The 20,942-nt window shown below is 42.3% G+C and overlaps 1 pseudogene; it reads right to left on the bottom strand.

The window, feature by feature from the left end:
- LOC115107279 (meiosis-specific protein MEI4-like) overlaps positions 1-12,944 on the bottom strand; it is a 37,295-nt pseudogene extending 24,351 nt beyond the window's left edge.
- Between the last annotated feature and the right edge of the window lie 7,998 nt (positions 12,945-20,942).

Below are 20,942 nucleotides of genomic sequence, written 5' to 3'. Positions count from 1 at the left end.
GAGTGCTGCAGAGATAGTTGTCCTTCTGGAAGGATCTCCCATCTCCACAGAGGAACTCTGGAGCTCTGTTAAAGTGACCATTGGTTTCTTGGTCACCTCCCTGACCAAGGCCCTTCTTCCCTGATTGCTCAGTCTGGCCGGGTGGCTGGCTCTAGGAAGAGTCTTGCTGTTTCCAAACTTCTTCCATTTAAGAATGATGGGGGCCACTGTGTTCTTGGGGACCTTCAATGCTGCAGAAATGTTTTGGTACCCTTCCCCAGATCTCTGCCTCGACACAATCCTGTCTCGGAGCTCTACGGACAATTTCTTCGACCTCGTGGCTTGGTTTTTGCTCTGACATGCACTGTCAACTGTGGGACCTTACATAGACAGGTGTGTGCCTTTCCAAATCATGTCCAAGCAATTCAATTTGCCACAGGTGAACTTCAATCAAGTTGTAGAAATATCTCAAGGATGATCAATGGAAACAGGATGCACCGGAGCTTTCGAGTCTCAAAGCAAAGGGTCTGGATACTTATGTAAATAAGGGATCTTTTTTTATTTTTTTTATACATTTGCAAAAATGTGTAAAAACCTGCTTTTGGTTTGTCATTATAGGGTATTGTGCGTAGATTTGAGGAAAAAACATAATTTACTATATTTTAGAATAAGGCTGTAACGTAACAAAATGTGGGAAAAGTGAAGGGGTCTGAATACTTTCCGAATACACTGTAGATAGGCTAGAAATGTTTTTTATTTTTTATAATTGAAATGTTTTAGTGAAGCTTGCATTAATTTCACAAGGGGATTCATGTCTGAATTAAGATTAAGTCGTCAACTTTGTTACAGTCAACCCTGTTACTTTATTTGGCACTTAATAGACACTTAGTATAGGCAATTATTTATTCCCCCCCTTTTAAATTGTATTTTTACACAATTTAAAAGGGTATCAAATTGGTGGATCAACCCAGTTGTTACAAAACCACCATTCCCTAACACGGTAAACACATATTTAACCAGCAGAAAGGCAAAGCTACTGTACAATGTGCTCTAGCCAGCAATAGGACTGGATCTGGCGTAATTTCCCAGAGGGGGTTAATTTGAATGAATCAACTTTAAATTAAATGAGGGGTAAAAATAGAAAATCACACAGCACCGGTGGATCCCACTACTTCCACACCCACAATCGCAAATGACATCAACAAGCCCCAGTAGCAGCAGCAGCTATTACGCTAATTACAGGATGGAGCTGGAAATCATTTCAACAACTCCTACGGTATCTATGATGACTCCATCTCCAAAAAGAATTCCCAGCAGCAGTGACACTCCTCCGGCATACAGCGTATTCTAGCGTCACCTAGAATCTACTGTAACAGGACAGAACTATGAGGCCCCCTCCATCTCCCCTCCTCCCTCTCCAAAAAAGAATACTCAGTAGTGACACTCCTCCGGCATACAGCATATTCTAGCGTCACCTAGAATCTACTGTAACAGGACAGAACTATGAGGCCCCCTCCTCCCTCTCCAAAAAAGAATAAAAGAATACCTAGAATCAGTAACAGGACAGAACTATGAGGCCCTCCATCTCCACTCCTCCCTGCATACAGCGTATTCTAGCGCCACCTAGAATCTACTGTAACAGGACAGAACTATGAGGCTCCAAAAAAGAATACTCAGTAGTGACACTCCTGCTGAAACAACATAAAGCCTACTCTAACATCATCGCTATGTGGCCACTAGAACGGCCCTATAACAGACTGGCACAAAACTATCTGGCACCCTCCATATGTACACAGTGAGATCAAGGAAGATGTTTGCATCGTAACGGTGCAGCAACAAAACTGTTAGCAATGACTAAAACCCATTACCCTTCCTCAGTCAATCAAACAAACTGAGCTTTTGGTCCTCAGCTCATGGTCCTCCTGGAGTCAGAAGTTTTTTTGGACTCAATGAAGGAATGTAGTCAGAAATGCTGATGAATGTCTTGCTCGAGCTGTGTATGTAACTGGTTCACCTCTGATGCTCACAGGCAATGTGAATTGGAAGAGATATCTGAATGTTCTGAATGTTCTTCGCCCAGCATACACCCCTCCAACCAGACATACTTTATCTTCTAATTTGCTGGATGCAGAGTTCAACAGAGTTTGAGTGAAGGTCAAGCAAATCAAAGAGAAATCAGACTGTTTTGAAATCAACTCTGATGGGTGGTCAAATGTTCGTGGGCAAGGAATAATTAACTACATCATCCACCCCTCAACCAGCGTTCTAAAAGGGCACAGACACAAGGGACAACAGACACACCGATCTCTACATTGCAGATGATCTGAAGGCAGTCATCAATGACCTTGGACCACAGAAGGTATCTGCACTGGTAACAGACAATGCTGCGAACATAAAAGCTTCTTGGTCTAAAGTGGAGGAATCCTACCCTCACGTCACACCCATTGGCTGTGTTGCTCATGCATTGAATCTGCTCCTCAAGGACATCATGGCACTGAAACAATGGATACACTCTACAAGAGAGCCAAGGAAATGATTAGGTATGTGAAGGGTCATCAAGTTATAGCAGCAATCTACCTCACCAAAGAAAGTGAGAAGAATAAGAGCACCACATTGAAGCTGCCCAGCAACACCTGTCGGGGTGGTGTTGTCATCATGTTTGCATCTCCTGGATTGGAAGGAGTTTCTCCAAGAAATGGCCATTTCACAGTCTGCCGATATGGACAGCCACATCAAGAGGATCCTCCTGGATGATGTATTTTGGAAGAGAGTGCTAAGCAGCCTGAAACTCCTGAAACCTATAGCAGTAGCCATTGCGCGGATTGAGGGAGACAATACCATCCTGTCTGATGTTCAGACTCTGCTCCCAGATGTAAGAGAAGACATCCGTACTACCCTGCCCACTTCACTGTTGCTACAAGCAGAGGAAACTGCGGTTCTGAAAGACATCAAAAAGCGTGACTTCTGCCTGGAAGCCCATACACACCACAGCGTACATGTTGGTCCCTAACTGTAGTATGCTGGCAAGAGCATCCTGTCTGGTGCAGAAATCAACTAGGCCTATGGTGCAATCACTACCATGTCTCGCCACCTTGGCCTGGATGAGGGCAAGGTTCTTGGCAGTCTGGCGAAGTACACTTCCAAGCAAGGGCTTTGGGATGGAGATGCAATATGGCATTCGTGCCAACATATCACATCAGCCACCTGGTGGAAGGGACTTTGTGGATCTGAGGCTCTTTCCCGTGTTGCCTCGATCATCCTCCAAATCCCACCAACATCAGCCGCCTCAGAGCGCAACTGGTCCTTGTTTGGGAACACACACCAAAGCACGCAACAAGCTGACCAATACAAGGGTTGAAAGATTGGTTTCCACCTGGGGAAATTTTTGGCTTTTTGAGCCTGACAACAAGCCATCCTCAACATGGTTGGAAATTGACAGTGAAGATGAGGCCTCAGAGTCTGATGTTCAAGAGGTGGACATTGAGGAGGTCCAGGGAGAAGACACGGAAGCCTGAGATGGAAGCCTAGACTATCATTGTATGTTGAAAACATTTTTGGGAGATGCGATGGATCATTGGGGATAATTCACTATTCCCTTTATTTTGTTGTTCAGTGAAATCATCCCATGTGAAGAGTCAACTCATTTAATTAAAGTTCAATTCGTAACTAAATTGTTTTTTTTGTATTTCTATTTGAAGGATTTAATCATTTGCAATTATGTCTACTTATGATAAGGTAAAAGGTATATGCTTCTGTCTCCAAATGATATGCTAAATATATCCAATATATCCAAAAAACATCTACATTTAAATGGTATTAGTTTTTTCCAACTGCTTACACACAAAATCTTTTCATGTCACACGATTTTTGAAACCTCTCACTCAAAGTTCTAAACTACACACCAAGTATCCAAAACATAAGTTATTTCTCAGCCTTTGACTCAGTTGTCAATTGCATAAAACACTTTTTTCAAAACACTACACACAATTCTCTACCTAAAACACAAAAGTCTAACAGGAAGTGACTTGCTTTCCTTTTCCAAACACAGCCAATAAAAATGCTACACTTATTCACCAGGTCACACACACACTCCTCACATGTGCAAACACTAATAGCTTAAATGATCACTAACCAATCACTGCTTTACTGTAGTATAGGCCTGTAAATAGGTCAAAGGTCAGATGACCTGTTTTGAACAATGGATGCCAATAATGGGCAGAGAGCAAGAGGAGTAGGAGGGAGAGGAAGAGGAAGAAGAGGACGAGGGCAAAGAAGAGAAGGAAGGAGAGCCATCTCTGATGAGATTAGGGCAACACTTGGACTGAGAGTCCAGCCCAACTTGAGTCGATTTACAGTGGCGTCCATAATTTGAACCTTCAGAAATGAGAACAGGTATGCAACTATCTAATGACTATTTTAGCATTACAGTAATGTACTGTAAAATACGTATGACTGCATGGTATTGCATAAACATTTGTAACTCTAAGCCATCCATTTACTGCACTGCATTGATTGAATGAGGTTGGTTATCATGTTGTACTACCTTTTTTTGTACATTGTTTACAGTACCTATGCTGAACACATACTGTGTTTGAATTCTGTACAGAGTGGAAAAGCAAAGACATCATGGAGGATGAGGACGCTTGTTTACAGATGTACAAGAGACTGCAATTATAAATATGGTTTTGGCCAACAATGCAATTAGGATTCGAGAGATAAGAGAGCATATATTGAATAATGACACCATATTTAACAACATCAATGCTGTAAGCCTGTTGACCATACAACGCATCCTCCAACGGCACCGAGTGACGATGAAACAACTTTACAAGGTGCCATTTGAGAGAAACTCTGACAGAGTCAAGAATATGCGACATGACTTTGTAGAGGTATGTATGCAACACTACTTCCAGTACTTCAGACATACCATATTTACTCATCTGTATATCCTTTTGTCTGTTACAGAGAGTATTGGAGCTGGATGCCCATGTAATTCGCCATGAATTTATTTATGTGGATGAGGTTGGCTTTAACCTCACCAAAACCAGGCGCCGCGGAAGAAATGTAATAGGACAGAGGGCCATTACCAATGTCCCTGGACAGCGTGGGGGTAATATAACTATGTGTGCTGCCATCACTCAAATCGGGGTCCTCCACAATGCCACACTGGGTCCGTACAACACCGGCCATATGCTCACTTTTCTGGGTGCAAATTACACAATGCGTGTCCCTGATCCAGATCAGGAGCCTGCTAGCTTTGTGGTTTTATGGGACAATATTATGTTTACCGGGCTGTTCTGGTCCAAAACTGGTTTGCCACTCATCCACAATTTGTAGTTTTGTACCTACCCCCATATTCACCTTTTCTAAATCCCATAGAGGAATTCTTCTCAGCCTGGCGCTGGAAAGTGTATGATCGCCAACCCTATGTCCGCATGCCGCTTCTCCAGGCAATGGAGGATGCATCTGGGGTCATAGAGGTTGCCTCTGTCCAAGGTTGGATACGCCATGCTAGGAGATACTTCCCTCGATGTTTGGCAATTTGGCAAGAGAAAACGTATCTTGACGAAAACGTATCTTGACGAAGTATTGTGGCCAGACCCAGCCCCGAGAAGAGATGAAGCGTAGCTTTGCACTGGTGACTGCCTCCCCCCCTACCAATTCCTGGACTGACCCCCCCGGGAGCCCACACACAATTGTGTTCTTTACTGTATTCTAAAGAATATACTTTTGGTTTACATATGTTTATGGTTTTGTTGTATGCTACTGTATACAACAGTAATGTTTGGCCTAATAAATATTTTCTGTTTCTACATTGCATTGGTGTTTACAGTGTACTTGTTACCCCTCTCAGAAGATTACTTTCACTGTAGAACATTGTATTGAAATGTAGATATAAGCCTATGAAAGACAAAAGAGATTTAGATTTAGAACAGTGTTTACATTGTATTATCCTAAAATATACTATTATGAAAGCAGTGTTTGCCATTTGATGCAAATGCTTCATTCTGACATGTGTTTATGGCATTTTGAATGCAGTGTTACATTTTGAAGGAGATGTGAGGCATTTTGCATTTTGTGTGCAGTTTTGGGAATTGTGTGTAGAGTTTTGAAAAAAAGGAGACAGTTTTGAAAACTTGTGTAAGCAGTTGGAAAAAACAAATATTAATTTGCATATATTTCCGCCAATTCCCATATATTTCTGTTAATTCCCATATATTCCCACGGAAAGTTTCCACCTCTGAATATTCCCCAAAATGTGCAACCCTGTTTTGGTTCTGTATTCTAGCACTTTGAATTTGTAAATGATACAATGAATATGAGGATACAGAGCAGACTGTCAGCTTTAATTTTAGGGTATTTTCATGGTTCCAAATCATTGGAATCTACCATGATTATGGATAGTCCTGAATTAATTGTGAATAATGATGAATGAGAAAGTTAGACCCACAAACATCAAACACCCAAAAATGCTAACCTCCCCTGTTATTGTAATCGTGAGAGGTTAGCATGTCTTGGGGGTATGATATTTGTGCATCTAACTTTCTCACTCATCATGATTCATTCAGGCCTATCTGTAATCATGGTACCATCCACATTAATGTTGAGTGTTTAGAAACATTATATTCTTATTTACAATAAAAGTGACTCCAAAATGACAATACAGTATTTACCATTAATTTCTACTTGCCACAAAATTATCTAGAACACAACCAAAACAAACAGCAAATGCATCCAAGAAGCTTGATGTAATCATTGCATGCTAGGAATATGGGACCAAATGTAATTTATTTTAATTTTATTTGACCTTTATTTAACTAGGCAAATCAGTTAAGAACAAATTCTTATTTTCAAAATACTAAACTTGATTACTTTAATACAAATATAAGTGCATTTATCCAAATACTTTTGGTCCCCTAACATGGGGGAGACTAGGTACAAAAAGTGCTGTAATTTCTAAACGGTTCACCCGATATAGACGAATACCCTCAAATTAAAACGGACAGTCTGCACTTTAACCCCATAATCATTGTATCATTTCAACTCCAAAGTGCTGGAGTAGAGCCAAAACAAAACCGAAGATTGTCACTGTGCAATTATTATGGCAGACACTGTGTATCCTCCCACCTATTAATCTTCATTTAGAAAGGGACAACACGCCCTTCACAACTCAACTGTGACAGCCTTTATTCAAGCCTGTTGACACTAAGGTGATTGTCTGTCCCCTCAGAAGCTAATAAGTATTGGTAATGCCAGTCAACGCATAAGTCATTACACACAGCGGGTGGGGTGCTGTTTAAAATGCCAGGCCTGTTCCCCCATTTCATATCTCATATCACACTTGTTCTCCATGCACTTCTTTACTTCCTCCTACAATATCACCAGTCTGGGAGGAGTTATACATTGCTGTTACGTTAAAATAGAAAAATGTATTATCTTATAAACGTACATGAAGAATGAATATCAGAAGCACTCTACCAACCTCACCATTCTCCCCTCAATATCCCAGTGGGACAAATTATGGCTGTCTATAAACTGTGTGGATCATTAGATTTTAGTGTCATGGGTCAAAGCAAAGGCCATTTCATCAGTTATAGCTTCGGTGGGCTTTGAATGAAGGTTAACAGCTGGCGATATAAGCACCTATAAACTTCAATGCCACTTGATGACCTTCATTTCTTTCCAAGGGTCATGAATTTATCGATCTCAGGTCAACTTGACATTAGATTTAGTCATGCGAAGATCTTACACATTGAGATTAAAATGAGAACAATATAGGTATACAGTTTTAGAATTAAGAAATAAGGCACGAGGGGGTGTGGTATATAGCATTTCGCTACACTCAAGCATTTCGCTACACTCGCATTAACATCTGCTAACCATGTGTATGTGACAAATAAAATTTTGATTTGATTTATAACAAGGCTAACTACACCGCTCGCGTCACGTGCGCGAGAGTTGCAAAATAAATGTAGAAATCTACGTTATTCAGTTAATGCGCGCGCCAACGAGCATCTGCGTTGCCACGGGCTAAAATAGAAGTCAGTTCTATTTCTGACGCAGATCGCACTGCAAGTCCTGCCTCTCCCATCTCCTCATTGGTTTATAGAAGCCAAATTGCTAGAGATGGCGCCGACAGAGATGGCCGCCTCACTTCGCGTTCTCAGGAAACTATGCAGTATTTTGTTTGTATTATTTCTTACATTGTTACCCCAGGAAATCTTAAGTTTTATTACATAGAGCCGGGAGGAACTATTGGATATAAGAGCGTCAACTTACCAACATTATGACCAGGAATACGACTTTCCCGAAGCGGATCCTCTGTTTGGTCTACCACCCAGGACGATGGATCAGATCCCAGCCGGCGACCCAAAACAACGGCGCCGCAGGAGGGGCAGAAGAAGTGGTCTTCTGGTCAGGCTCCGTAGACGGGCACATCGCGCACCGCTCCCGAGTTCACTACTCGCCAATCTCCAGTCTCTTGACAACAAGGTAGACGAAATCCGAGCAAGGGTTGCCTTCCCGAGATACAGAGATTGTAACGTTCTTTGTTTCACGGAAACGTGGCTCACTCGAGACACGCTATTGGAGTCGGTACAGCCACCTGGTATCTTCACGCATCGCGCCGGCAGAAACAAACATCTCTCTGGTAAGAAGGGCGGGGGGGGGTAACGAGTAACGAGACGTGGTGTGATCATAACAACATACAGGAACTCAACTTCCTTTTGCTCACCTGACCTAGAATTCCTTACAACCAAAGAATTCTCTTCGATTATAATCACAGCTGAATACCCCCCTCAAGTGCATTGGTGATGTTGTACCCACAGCAACTATTAAAACCTTCCCCAACCAGAAACCGTGGATTGATGGCAGCATTCATGCAAAACTGAAAGCGCGAACCACTGCTTTTAATCAGGGCAAGGCGAACGGAAACATGACTGAATACAAACAGTGTAGCTATTCCCTCCGCAAGGCAATCAAACAAGCTAAGCGTCAGTATAGAGACAAAGTAGATTCGTAATTCAACGGCTCAGACACGAGAGGTATGTGGCAGGGTCTACAGTCAATCATGGACTACAAAAAGAAAACTAGCCCGTTGCGGACCACAATGTCCTGCTCCCAGACAAACTAAACAACTTCTTTGCTTGCTTTGACAATATAGTGACAACGACACAGCCCACTACCAAAACCTAAGGGCTCTCCTTCACCGCAGCCAACGTGAGTAAAGCATTTAGACGTGTTAACCCTCGCAAGGCTGCCGACCCAGACGGCTTCCCTAGCCGCGTCCTCAGAGCATGCGCAGACCAACTGGCTTGTGTGTTTACGGACATATTCAATCAATCCTTATCCCAATCTGCTGTTCCCACATGACTCAAGAGGGCCACCATTCTTCCAGTTCCCAAGAACTGGGTCTTGACTCCGCCTTGTGCAACTGGGTCCTGCACTTCCTGACTGGCCGCCCCCAGGTGGTGAGGGTAGGAAACAACATCTCCACCCCGCTGATCGTCAACACTGGGGCCCCACAAGGGTGCGTTCTCAGCCCTCTCCTGTACTCCAATGACTGCGTAGTCATGCACGCCTCCAACTCAATCATCAAGTTTGCAGACGACACTACAGTGGTAGGCTTGATTACCAACAACGACGAGACGGCCTACAGGGAGGTGGTGAGGCCCTCGGAGTGTGGTGTCAGGTTAAAACCTCACACCCAAGTCAACAAAACAAAGGAGCTGATCGTGGACTTCAGGAAACAGCAGAGGGAGCACCCCACTATCCACATCGACAAGACAGTAGTGGAGAAGGTGGAAAGTTTCAAGTTCCTCTGCGTACACATCACGGACAAACTGAAATGGTCCACCCACACAGACAGCGTGGTGAAGAAGGCGCAACAGTGCCTCTTCAATCTCAGGAGGCTGAAGAAATTTGGCTTGTCACCAAAAACACTCTAACTTTTACAGATGCACAATCGAGAGCATCCTGTCAGGCTGTATCACCGCTCCGCCCACAACCGTAAGGCTCTCCAGAGGGTAGTGAGGTCTGCACAGCGCATCACCGGGGGGTAACTACCTGCCCTCCTGGACACCTACACCACCCGATGTCACAGGAAGGCCAAAAAGATCATCAAGGACAACAATCACCCGAGCCACTGCCTGTTCACCCCGCTATCATCCAGAAGGCAAGGTCAGTTCAGGTGCATCAAAGCTGGGACAGAGAGACTGAAAAACAGCTTCTAATCTCAAGGCCAACAGACTGTTAAACAGCCATCACTAACATCGAGTCAGTATGTTGGCAGCAGCCACTCAATCTCTAGCCACTTTAATAATTAAAAATTGAATGTAATAAATGTATCACTAGTCACTTTAAACTATGCCACTTTATATAATGTTTACATACCCTACACTACTCATCTCATATGTATATAATGTACTCTATACCATCTACTGCATCTTGCCTATGCCGTTCGGCCATCGCTCATCCATATATATTTTTATGTACATATTCTTATTCATTCCTTTCCATTCCTTTTGTGTGTATAAGGTAGTTGTTGTGAAATTGTTAGATATTACTGCGTGGTCGGAACTAGAAGCACAAGCATTTCGCTACACTCAGATTAACATCCGCTAACCATGTGTATGTGACAAATAAATGTTTATTTGAGCAGGTACCCACGTGCTATCTCCTCATTGCTTATACCCACATGGGTGACTGAAAGACTAACGAGGTCAGTGGCAGTAATGCACCTAATTTATGAAAGTTGCCAATCGCATCATAAAGTCAAGAGAAGAAAAAGCCTGGAAGGAGGAGAGATGACTAGAAACGATTCGGTTGACCGTTTAATGTGTGGATTAATTGTCGGAGTAGAGGACCTTGTGCATTTCAGGTAAAATAACAACTCAATGTTTATATCCTAGGACAAATTAGCTAGCAACAGCAAGCTAGCTAAATAGGACAAATTAGCTAGCAAGTGCAAGCTAGCTAGCTAAATTGCTATACATGTTTAATGCTTATCGACCTGTCCCCAAATTAATATAATTGGTTCAGAGTTTGTTTGGATATTTTAACCTGCGTGTCGTGATCGCGTTTGGTGTGGGGGGACAAAATACATTTATGCACGATGGCGCACGCGCGCAGGTGGTTTGGGTTCCGTGTAAGGGCTGTTCTTAGGCACGACGCAAAGCGAAGTGCATGGACACAGACCTTAGCCGTGGTATATTGGCCATGTATCACAAACCCCAGAGGCGCCTTATTGCTATTATAAACTGGTTACCAACGTAATTAGAGCAGTAAAAATACATGTTTTGTCATACTCGTGGTATACGGTCTGATATACCATGGCTGTCAGCCAATCAGCAGTCAGGGCTCGAACCACCCAGTTTATAATGTAAGAATGATGCATTTCAAACACCTACACACATATCAAACTATAAAAGTTATTCTCATGAATTCACTACGATAAGCTGTGCACTATGTTCTCTTACCCTGTTGAGCTGGTCATTGCATAATAGCATCTCAGTGAGCTCTTTCAGGGCATCTTCCATGTGTGCCACAAACTTCAGGGAGGGCTGTCTGTGGGCGAGCCAGTGGTCCACTGCCTGAGCTGCCACTAGGGACGCCACAGGAGCAGTGAGTGAGGGGGCAGGGCCCTGGCATCCCTACTAGCTGCCACCACACAGGACAGCAGCTGGCACACTGAGTCTTCCACCACCAACCTGTCCCCATCTCCATCCCTGTCCATGCTGAGCCCTCCAGCCTTTGCTCCCATCACCTCCACCTCCCACCTCTCCCACCCTGTTCAGCCAACATAGGCATTGGAGGAACTGCATACAGAGCAGCATGGCCTTTCCCCGAGGGCCTAACTCACAGACTGGAGAATGGTATCTGGGGAGCCATGGTGGTGACAGGTGGGAAGGCTGGCTGGGCACTGGGTGGTTCTGCAGAGTCTTGAGTGAGTTGCAGTGTCTGTTGTTTTCTGTCCCACAGCCAGAGTCCATGTCTGAGTTGAGCTGATATTTCAACGAGTCTGGGCCCACAAGGTCCTGAGAGAGCCCATGAAACCATCTCCTGCAGGTTGCACCAAGTCAGACAGACATGAGCTTATTAGGATCACCATTCACATCTCATTGTCAGCCTCATTATATTCTGTGACACTGAATGAAGCATTGTATCTAAAACATTGCTGTTTTCACCCAATTAGCTATGTTATTAAACCTCATTCAATCATGTCTCACCTTTATAGCAATCCACTGTCACCGTGTGTAATTTCATATAGCCGCATTCTTAAATGTGTTTTGCACATCAAAGGACGATGGGACTTGTTTCCAAAGCAACCTTGTGTGTCCATAACCTCATTAATGAGCTAGATGCATTAGAAACAATGCCCTTCAGTTCAATAATACACCCGGCTAATAGATAGACTCTGAAAACAGCAGCTTGTCCACTCCTCACATAGACATTGTAATCCAATTACCATCCATGCCAGACATGCAGAGCAGTCCTTTACTAACTGACAATGAGCTACATTTAATGAGCATGAATTAGGCTGTTCATCAATTGAACAAAATAATAAACTGGAGGGAGGCTATTTACCGTGGCAGTACAAAGCTGTAGAGCCACTGTGGCTCTGGGCATCTCCAGCAGCTCTAAAGTACAATGGGCCTACTGTATTGTATATGTGATTGACCAATCTTGGTGACACATTTTTAAATATTATGAGGTGTACTATGAGTCACACTTGGGGGAGAGGGGGTTAGCTAGCAGGGGGAGGGGATGGATGAAAGAGACCCACCAGCACCTGCTCCACTGGTGTTCTTCGGCTTTGAAAGCATCTGGGTGAGTAGGAGCTCTTGTCGCAGTCTAAGCATTTCCTCCTGGTTGCCCTGGGCAAAGATTTTCATAACCAAACCAAGATAGACCACGGTCTGTCATTTCCAATGGGAACAAATGAGCCATAGTGGGCAGAGCACGCAAGGAGGGGGGCTGAGCGAAGCAAGATCAAGCGAGATCCTGTTGGTGCGTTCTAGAATCATCTGCATATTTACGTTAGGGAACGCCTACCCTGTGAAATGTGCAATAACTACATTTAGCCTTTGCACCCCTTCTAAACAACTTTTTCAAAAGGGTAAAGTGTACAAACATCAATCCACTCTGTTCATAATAGATTCTAGTTTTGGGAACAGAAAACTGTATTGAGATCAAATGTTTAATCTATGAGAAAATGTGCAGAATGTTGGCCAATATCTCGTTCCAATCTCCTTACTGCTCGCCAGTGGGCTTTCTCAATTAAATTCAATAGACTTCATTGACATGGCAAGTTAAATTACTTACATTATCAAAGTATACATATAACAAAAATGGTGGGGCCAACAGCAATAATAATAGTAGTAAACGCCAAGCGAATGCTTCACATTTACATTCATTCATCCTGATCAAATGTTCTGCGTGCTGTCGACCACTTCTCCTGGAAGATTTACTCTTTATTAGGACAACAGCTTCTGCGTGTTGAGCTTTCCGATCACCCCATTCCGCGATGTCTATGCCTGAAAGCAACCGAAAACAATTATCTTGTCAAAGTAGCTATGTAATGTTGTTCTGTTACCTAGCTAGCTATCTCCTAATCATGTTCACTACTAGACACGTCCCCCTACACTAACTAGCTCAATTAGCCTGGGACCCAGACGGGGGATGAGATTATTAGCCATCTTCGACGAAAAAGCTAGCAACTGTTAGCACAACGTTTGCAAGAAGCCGGCTACTAGCCCAGCAATGTCTCGATAAATTGCTGCACAACCCTGGAAATTGTAAATAAACCTTGGTTAAAACAAACAAACGAGTCATGCTACAAACTACCACTAACTAACCAAACGTTAGCTTGCTCACCATCGGTAACGTTAGCAGGAGGACTTTGCTCCATTTTGTGATCCATCAAGCCGAGTTCATCACCCGATGAGGCGGAATACCGCAACGGTCATTTTAGCTAGCTAACGTTAACCATGTCATGCTGAAAATATCAGGTATTGACACCTGGACTGTCGGTTTGTATAGGAGCACATTAGCTGGCTAGATAGTTAATTGGTAGTTGGTTAGCCTCTCGCGCATGATGATCGCAGTCAATCGTTTCAGAGCGCGCACACATGTTATTGATCTTAACTGCAATCGTTTTCACTACTGAACATATCCACTACTTCAAAAATAATTATTTTAGCTGTTCATGCCATAATTTGGACTTGGTATTTTACCAAATAGAGCTATCTTCTATATACCACCACTACCTTGTCACAACACAACTGATTGGTTCAAACACATTAAGAAGGAAAGAAATTCCACAAATTAACTTTTGAAAAGGCACACCTGTTAATTGAAATGCATTTCAGGTGACTACCTCATGAAGCTGGTGGAGAGAATGGCAAGAGTGTGTAAATATGTCATCCAGGTAAAGGGGGGCTACTTTGAAGAATCTCAAATATAACAAATATTTTGGTTACTACATGATTCCATATGTGTTATTGCATAGTTGGGATGTCTTCTGTATTATTCTACAATGTAGAAAATAGTAAAATAAAGAAAAACCCTTGAATGACTAGGTGTTTCCAAACCTTTGACTGGTACTTGTATATATACAAAAGTATGTGGACACGCCTTAAAATTAGTGGATTAGTTTATTTCAGCCACACCGGTTGCTGACAGGTGTATAAAATCGAGCACACAACCATCTCCATAGACAAACATTGGCAGTACAATGGCCTTAGTGAAGAGCTCAGTGACTTTTAACATGTCACCGTCATAGGATGACACCTTTCCAACAAGTCAGTTCGTCAAATTTCTGCAGCAGTAAACTGTAAGCGCTTTTATTGTGATGTGGAAACGCATAGGAGCAGCCACAAAGTGGTAGGCCCCACAAGCTGACAGAACGGGACTGCCGAGTGCTGAAGCACACAGCAAGTAAAACTCGTCTGTCGTCAGCACAATAACTGTTAGTCTGGAGCTTCATGAAATGGGTTTTCATGGCCGAGCAGCCGCACACAACCCTAAGATTGCCATGCGCAATGCCAAGCGTTGGTTGGAGTGGTGTAAAGCTTGCCGCCATTGGACTCTAGAGCAGTGGAAACACATTCTCTGGAACGATGAATCACACTTCACCATCTGGCAGTCCAACGGACATATCTGGGTTTGGTGGATGCCAGGAAAACGCTACCTGCCCGGATGCATAGTGCCAACGGTAAAGTTTGTTGGAGGAGGAATAAGGGTCTGGGGCTGTTTTTCATTGTTCGGCCTAGGCCCCTTAGTTCCAGTGAAGGGAAATCTTAATGCTACACTATACAATGACAATATAGACGATTCTGTGCTTACAACTTTGTGGCAAAAGTTTGGGGAAAGGCCCTTTTCTGTTTCAGTATGACAATGCCCCTGTGCACAAAGCGAGGAACAAACAGAAATGGTATGTCGAGATCGGAGTGGAAGAACTTGACTGGCCTGAACAGAGCCCTGACCTCAATCCCATCAAACACCTTTGGGATGAATTAGAACATTGTCTGCGAGCCAGGCCTAACTGCCCAACAATGCTCGGCCTCACTAATGCTCTTGTGGCTGAATGGAAGCATGTACCTGCAGCAGTGTTCCAACATCTAGTGGAAAGCCTTCCCAGAAGAGTGGAGGCTGTTATAGCAACAAAGTGGGGACCAATTCCATATTAATGTTGCATATGCCTTATAGTCCTTCTCATCACTTATTATTATTATTATTATTATGACAAATAGAAGATTATCATTCCCATAATGGTGCTTGTTTAGTAATGTTAGATCTAAGCTGAATCAATGTCTTGCAAGATCACATAACAGTTCATTAGTATTTTATAGAGCAGAACCGAATAGCATAGCAGGCCTATAACATTACTGTTACACCAAAAACACCACATTTTTTATGAGATTTTAGGATGGTTAGCTGAAGCTGAATAGTCAAAAAATATATATAATAAGCCAAAACTCAGAGCCACTATGCAGGATATATGCTTTGATTAAAACAAAATACAAGAAAGGCTAATATCATCTGCTCTAACTCGCTAACGAAACAGTAATTCAACAAGATCGAAATGCATAGTCTATTCCCATGACACTGATTGAGATCAATCAAATGATTGGCATGCAGATGCAGTTTCACCGGTAAAACGTGAAGAATTATCATTCCCGATGGACATTGATGATGGCCTATTTTGAAATGAGGTATGCCTAACTTGGTGTCTGAGGGTATTAAAATAGAACATGTTCTTGAGACAATATGTGTGGGCATAGGCAGACATTGCAATTGGAGGATGCATTTTATGCACATTTTATAACAGGAATATCCAACTCTGTTCCTGGAGAGCTACCATTCTGTATGTTTTGCATTCCAATCCTAATCTAGCGCACCTGATTCCGATAATTATCTGGTTTATAAGATGAATTGGGTTAGTTACAACTGTGGAGTGAAACCCTGCAGGATGGTAGCACTCCAGGAACAGGGTTGATGGGCTCTTCAATAGGCTTCATCTGTTGGTACAAATTTTTGCCGCTACCTCATATAAAAAAAGAACACTACACTGCAAGTGAGATCTGCGGTAGGTCTGTAGCCTTGGTGTCATGTGCTGCTTGTGGTCCCACTGGCTTCATCCATCTGAGCAGAAGCCAAAATAAAACTGTCCCGTTCTCATTATGAACAGGGTAAATAAAGGATCTTGAATGACAGCAACATGGACCACTCCACTGTTTACTCCGAGACTTAGTGCCACTATTTTGATCTGCACTGACCATGTTTTAACCTTCTCCATTTACAGTGCATTCGGAAAGTATTCAGACCCCTTGACTTTTTCCACATTTTGTTACGTTACAGACTTATTCTAAAATGTATTCTATTGTTTTTCCCCCTTCATCAATCTATAAACAATACCCCATAATGACAAAGCAAAAACAGGTTTTTAGAAATGTTTGCTCATTTATTACATATAAAAACCAGAAAAATTACATTTACATAAGTATTCAGACCCTTTACTGAGTACTTTGTTGAAGCACCTTTGGCAGTGATTACAGCCTTGAGTTTTCTTGAATATGACACTACAAGCTCGGCACACCTCTATTTGGGGAGTTTCTCCCATTCTTCTCTGCAGATTCTCTCAAGCTCTGTCAGGTCTCTCCATTTTCAGGTCTCTACAGAGATGTTCGATTGGGTTCAAGTCTAGGCTCTGGCTGGGCAGCTCAAGGACATTCAGAAACTTGTCCCAAAGCCACTCCTGCGTTGTCTTCGCTGTGTGCTTAGGATTGTTGTCCTGTTGGAAGGTGAACCTTCACCCCAGTCTGAGATCCTGAGTGTTCTGGAGCAGGTTTTCAACAAGGATCTCGCTGTACTTTGCTCTGTTCATATTTCCCTAGATTCTGACTAGTCTCCCAGTCCCTGCCTCTGAAAAACATTCCCACTGCATGATGCTGCCACCACCATGTTTCACTGTAGGGATAGTGCCAGGTTTTCTCCAGATGTGAAGCTTGGCATTCAGGCCAAATAGTTCAATCTTGATTTCATCTGACCAGAGAATCTAGTTTCTCAGGGTTCAAGTTCTTTAGGTGCCTTTTGGCAAACTCCAAATGGGCTGTCATGTGCCTTTTACTGAGGAGGGGCTTCCGTCTGGCCACTCTACCATAAAGGCCTGATTGGTGGCGTGCTGCAGAGATGGTTGTCCTTCTGGAAGGTTCTCCCATCTCCACAGAGGAGCTCTGTCAGAATCACCATCGGGTTCTTGGTCACCTCCCTGACCAAGGCCCTTCTCCCACGATTGCTCAGTTTGGCTGGGTGGCCAGCTCTAGGAAAGTGTTGGTGGTTCCAAACTCCTTTCATTTAAGAATTATGGAGGCCACTGTGTTCTTGGGGACCTTCAATGCTGCAGAATGTTTTTGGTACCCTTCCCCAGATCTGTGTCTTGACACAATCCAGTCTCGGAGCTCTACGGACAATTCCTTTAATGTCATGGCTTGGTTTTTGCTCTGACCTGCATTGTTAACCGTGAGGCGTGTACCTTTCCACATAATGTCCAATCAATTGAATTTACCACAGGTGGACTCCAATCAAGTTGTAGAAATGTCTCAAGGATGATCAATGGAAACAGGATGCACCTGAGCTCAATTTTGAGTCTCATTAGCAAAGGGTCTGAATACTCATGTAAATAAGGTATTTCTGTTTTTAATTTTTAATAACTTAGCAAAACTGTATAAAAAACAGTTTTCACTTCATTATTATGGGGTATTGTGTGTAGATTGATGAGGATTTTGTTAATTTAATCAATTTTTGAAAAAGGCTGTAATGTAACAAAATGTGGAAAAAGTCAAGCGGTCTGAATAGTTTCCGAATGCACTGTATATACATTTTGTCATAGCCTACACTTGGATTAGCCTACACTGTAATTCATTAAACTGCACTGGGTTATTTTACTGCACCAGCATTGCAATCCAATGCATGCACGATTTCTGCAATAAACCGAGATATATTTGGGCGCTGTACATGTTTTGGGTCTGTGCTACAGAAAGCTATATCAGTCTTCTAATACAGGACTAGTAAAGGCTCAGTGCACTGCTATCCTCAAGGCCATCTCTTGACTCACAGTGACAAAGGTGTGACAAAGGAAAACAGCAAGGACGCTGTCACTATCATACCAGCCATGATGGAACAAGACCTTGGCCAGCGTCAGATAGACCTACAGTCAAATACCTTAACATAGTAAACAACTGATCAAAGAAGGCCTTCTCAGTTACAACAGAGAGTGGGGAGAAGTTGTGTCCCAGTCATAAAATGTATTAGAGTCTAAATTGAGCTGATTAAAGAAACAAATTGATTTGACAACATGAATTAACCCATGATATTCAGGATTCTCTTCATAAAGAAACGATTTTCAGAACAGTCATGTTTCTAGCATCCAATCTACGTTCAATAAATAGGCTAGTTATGATAAACATCCTCTATTGATTACATTTAATAGGATTACACATTGACATGATTATGCCTATTAGTTCCATATGTGAAGATGCTAGTGATAATCTACTAGGTCAATCCCCACTCGGCACACAGGCGTTCAATGTCCATTTCTGATTTATATTTGGTTGAGTTGTCAACTAACGTGAATTCACTGTGAAATCAACAAACAATTTCACCATGTCATTAGATTTAGGTTAAAGGTTATGTGAAAAAATGCAAAATTCCCATAATTGTATGACTTGTTGCATATCCAATCAGTTTTTCACATTGATTCAACTTCATCACATTGCGTTATTTTGTTGAAATTATGTGGAAACGTTGATTCAACCAGTTTTTGCCCAATGGGTCATGATTAGCATTTAAGCTCGCCTCCCTGATGCTGATGCAAATTCCACAAGATTGCAGAAAGTGTGTCTTTCAATGGAAATCCAATAAGAAACTGCTTGACCTCATTTCTCTCACAAACAGATTATGATGATTATTATCTATTCTCTAAAGCTTGACTCTGTGCAACACCTGGGTGGGGAACTAGAATGAACACCAAATCAAATTTGATTGAAAATGACTGCCTAATAAAAATTCATAATGCCCCACCTAAAAGTGAAGTTTAAGAAGAGTGAAGGTAGAAAATGGAGCTAGACATAACATCTCCACATGATAGGCTATAGAGACTTATTGGCTTCAACTTCTTTACTTGAAAGGGAACCAAAGAATGTTCAATGTGCAGTGCACAATTGATTTCCTCTATTATAGAGTGACTTGAGGGATTGTGAGGATGTAACTAATTTGAACATTAAGAGATTGGCTTCCCTTTATATTTGCACCAACATATTAATAATTTACAAAAAGTTAATCACGAAGTTCACAAAACCCATCTCAGTCTCAACTCTCAATTTTCAACATGTGGAGATAAAAAAATACATGCTATATATGCCATACAAAAAGACAGGCAGACATGTGATTGATTTTGTTCTTTACCATTTGCTCAAGAAAAAAATTGGCTAGCAGCTGAATCTAATTGATCATCCCTGGGCTATGCCATTGTGGTTTTACATTGATTCAGCATATACATAGGCCTGCACCTACAGCATGAACTTTGGAGCCCTGCAGGTCTGACTGGAGCACTGTAATCATTTGTCCAGTGGCTCCCTAAAGGCCTAAACAGTAGGCTATAGTGCAGAGAGGTTGCCACATTGGCATTCATTTATACAGCCTGCAACGTCTGTATGTTTGATTTCTTGAGAGAACAGAGCACAACCAGTATTCTATAATCTAAATACACTATAATAATATCACCAACAACATGATAAGCAGAATAATCACAAGTCGTGACTTGACTTTTGTTAATAAACTAATGTTAAAGAGGAGCTGTCTGTGGACTCCCGGAGTGGAGCTATCCAAGGTTCTGATTGACAGTTTTCTGGCGTTGCACTTTATCCCAATGTTATGTGGCCCAGTGCACTGTAAATGTAAGTTATATTTTTGAAGATGTTAGTTAGGCCTATTGCAGATATCTTACCATAACAATATATGCATGTCATATAGTTTTCCTTGCTATGATGTATACTAAACCCAAGGGCATTAAGACCTGGAGGATGAAACCACTTGATCAGCCTGGAGAGAGAGAGAGAGAGGGGGGTGCAATCGATGATATCTGTAGGGTTCTGACAGCGCGTGCGTTCTCTATAAAACCAAGTGTGAAGCCTCGCCCGAGCCCAACTTCTGAAGCGCAGCAGATCCAACACAGTGCCTTGGAGAGCAGATGAACAGACTCAAAGAACAACGAATAAAGATCACAAACTAATATAGATCATTATCTTTCCTTTTGATTAATGATACTGTGATACATAATTCGTTTAATTGTTTAATTGTGCAAACTAACGACAATCAGTATTGGATATAATGGAACTGCTCTTCTCATATTTACATTTAATTGAAAAGCTGAATATACAACCAACAATAAAGTAAATAAATGG

The sequence above is a fragment of the Oncorhynchus nerka genome, linkage group LG24, assembly GCF_034236695.1.
Source record: "Oncorhynchus nerka isolate Pitt River linkage group LG24, Oner_Uvic_2.0, whole genome shotgun sequence".
Classification (NCBI taxonomy): Eukaryota; Metazoa; Chordata; class Actinopteri; order Salmoniformes; family Salmonidae; genus Oncorhynchus; species Oncorhynchus nerka.
This window is presented reverse-complemented; position numbering and strand designations above follow the sequence as displayed.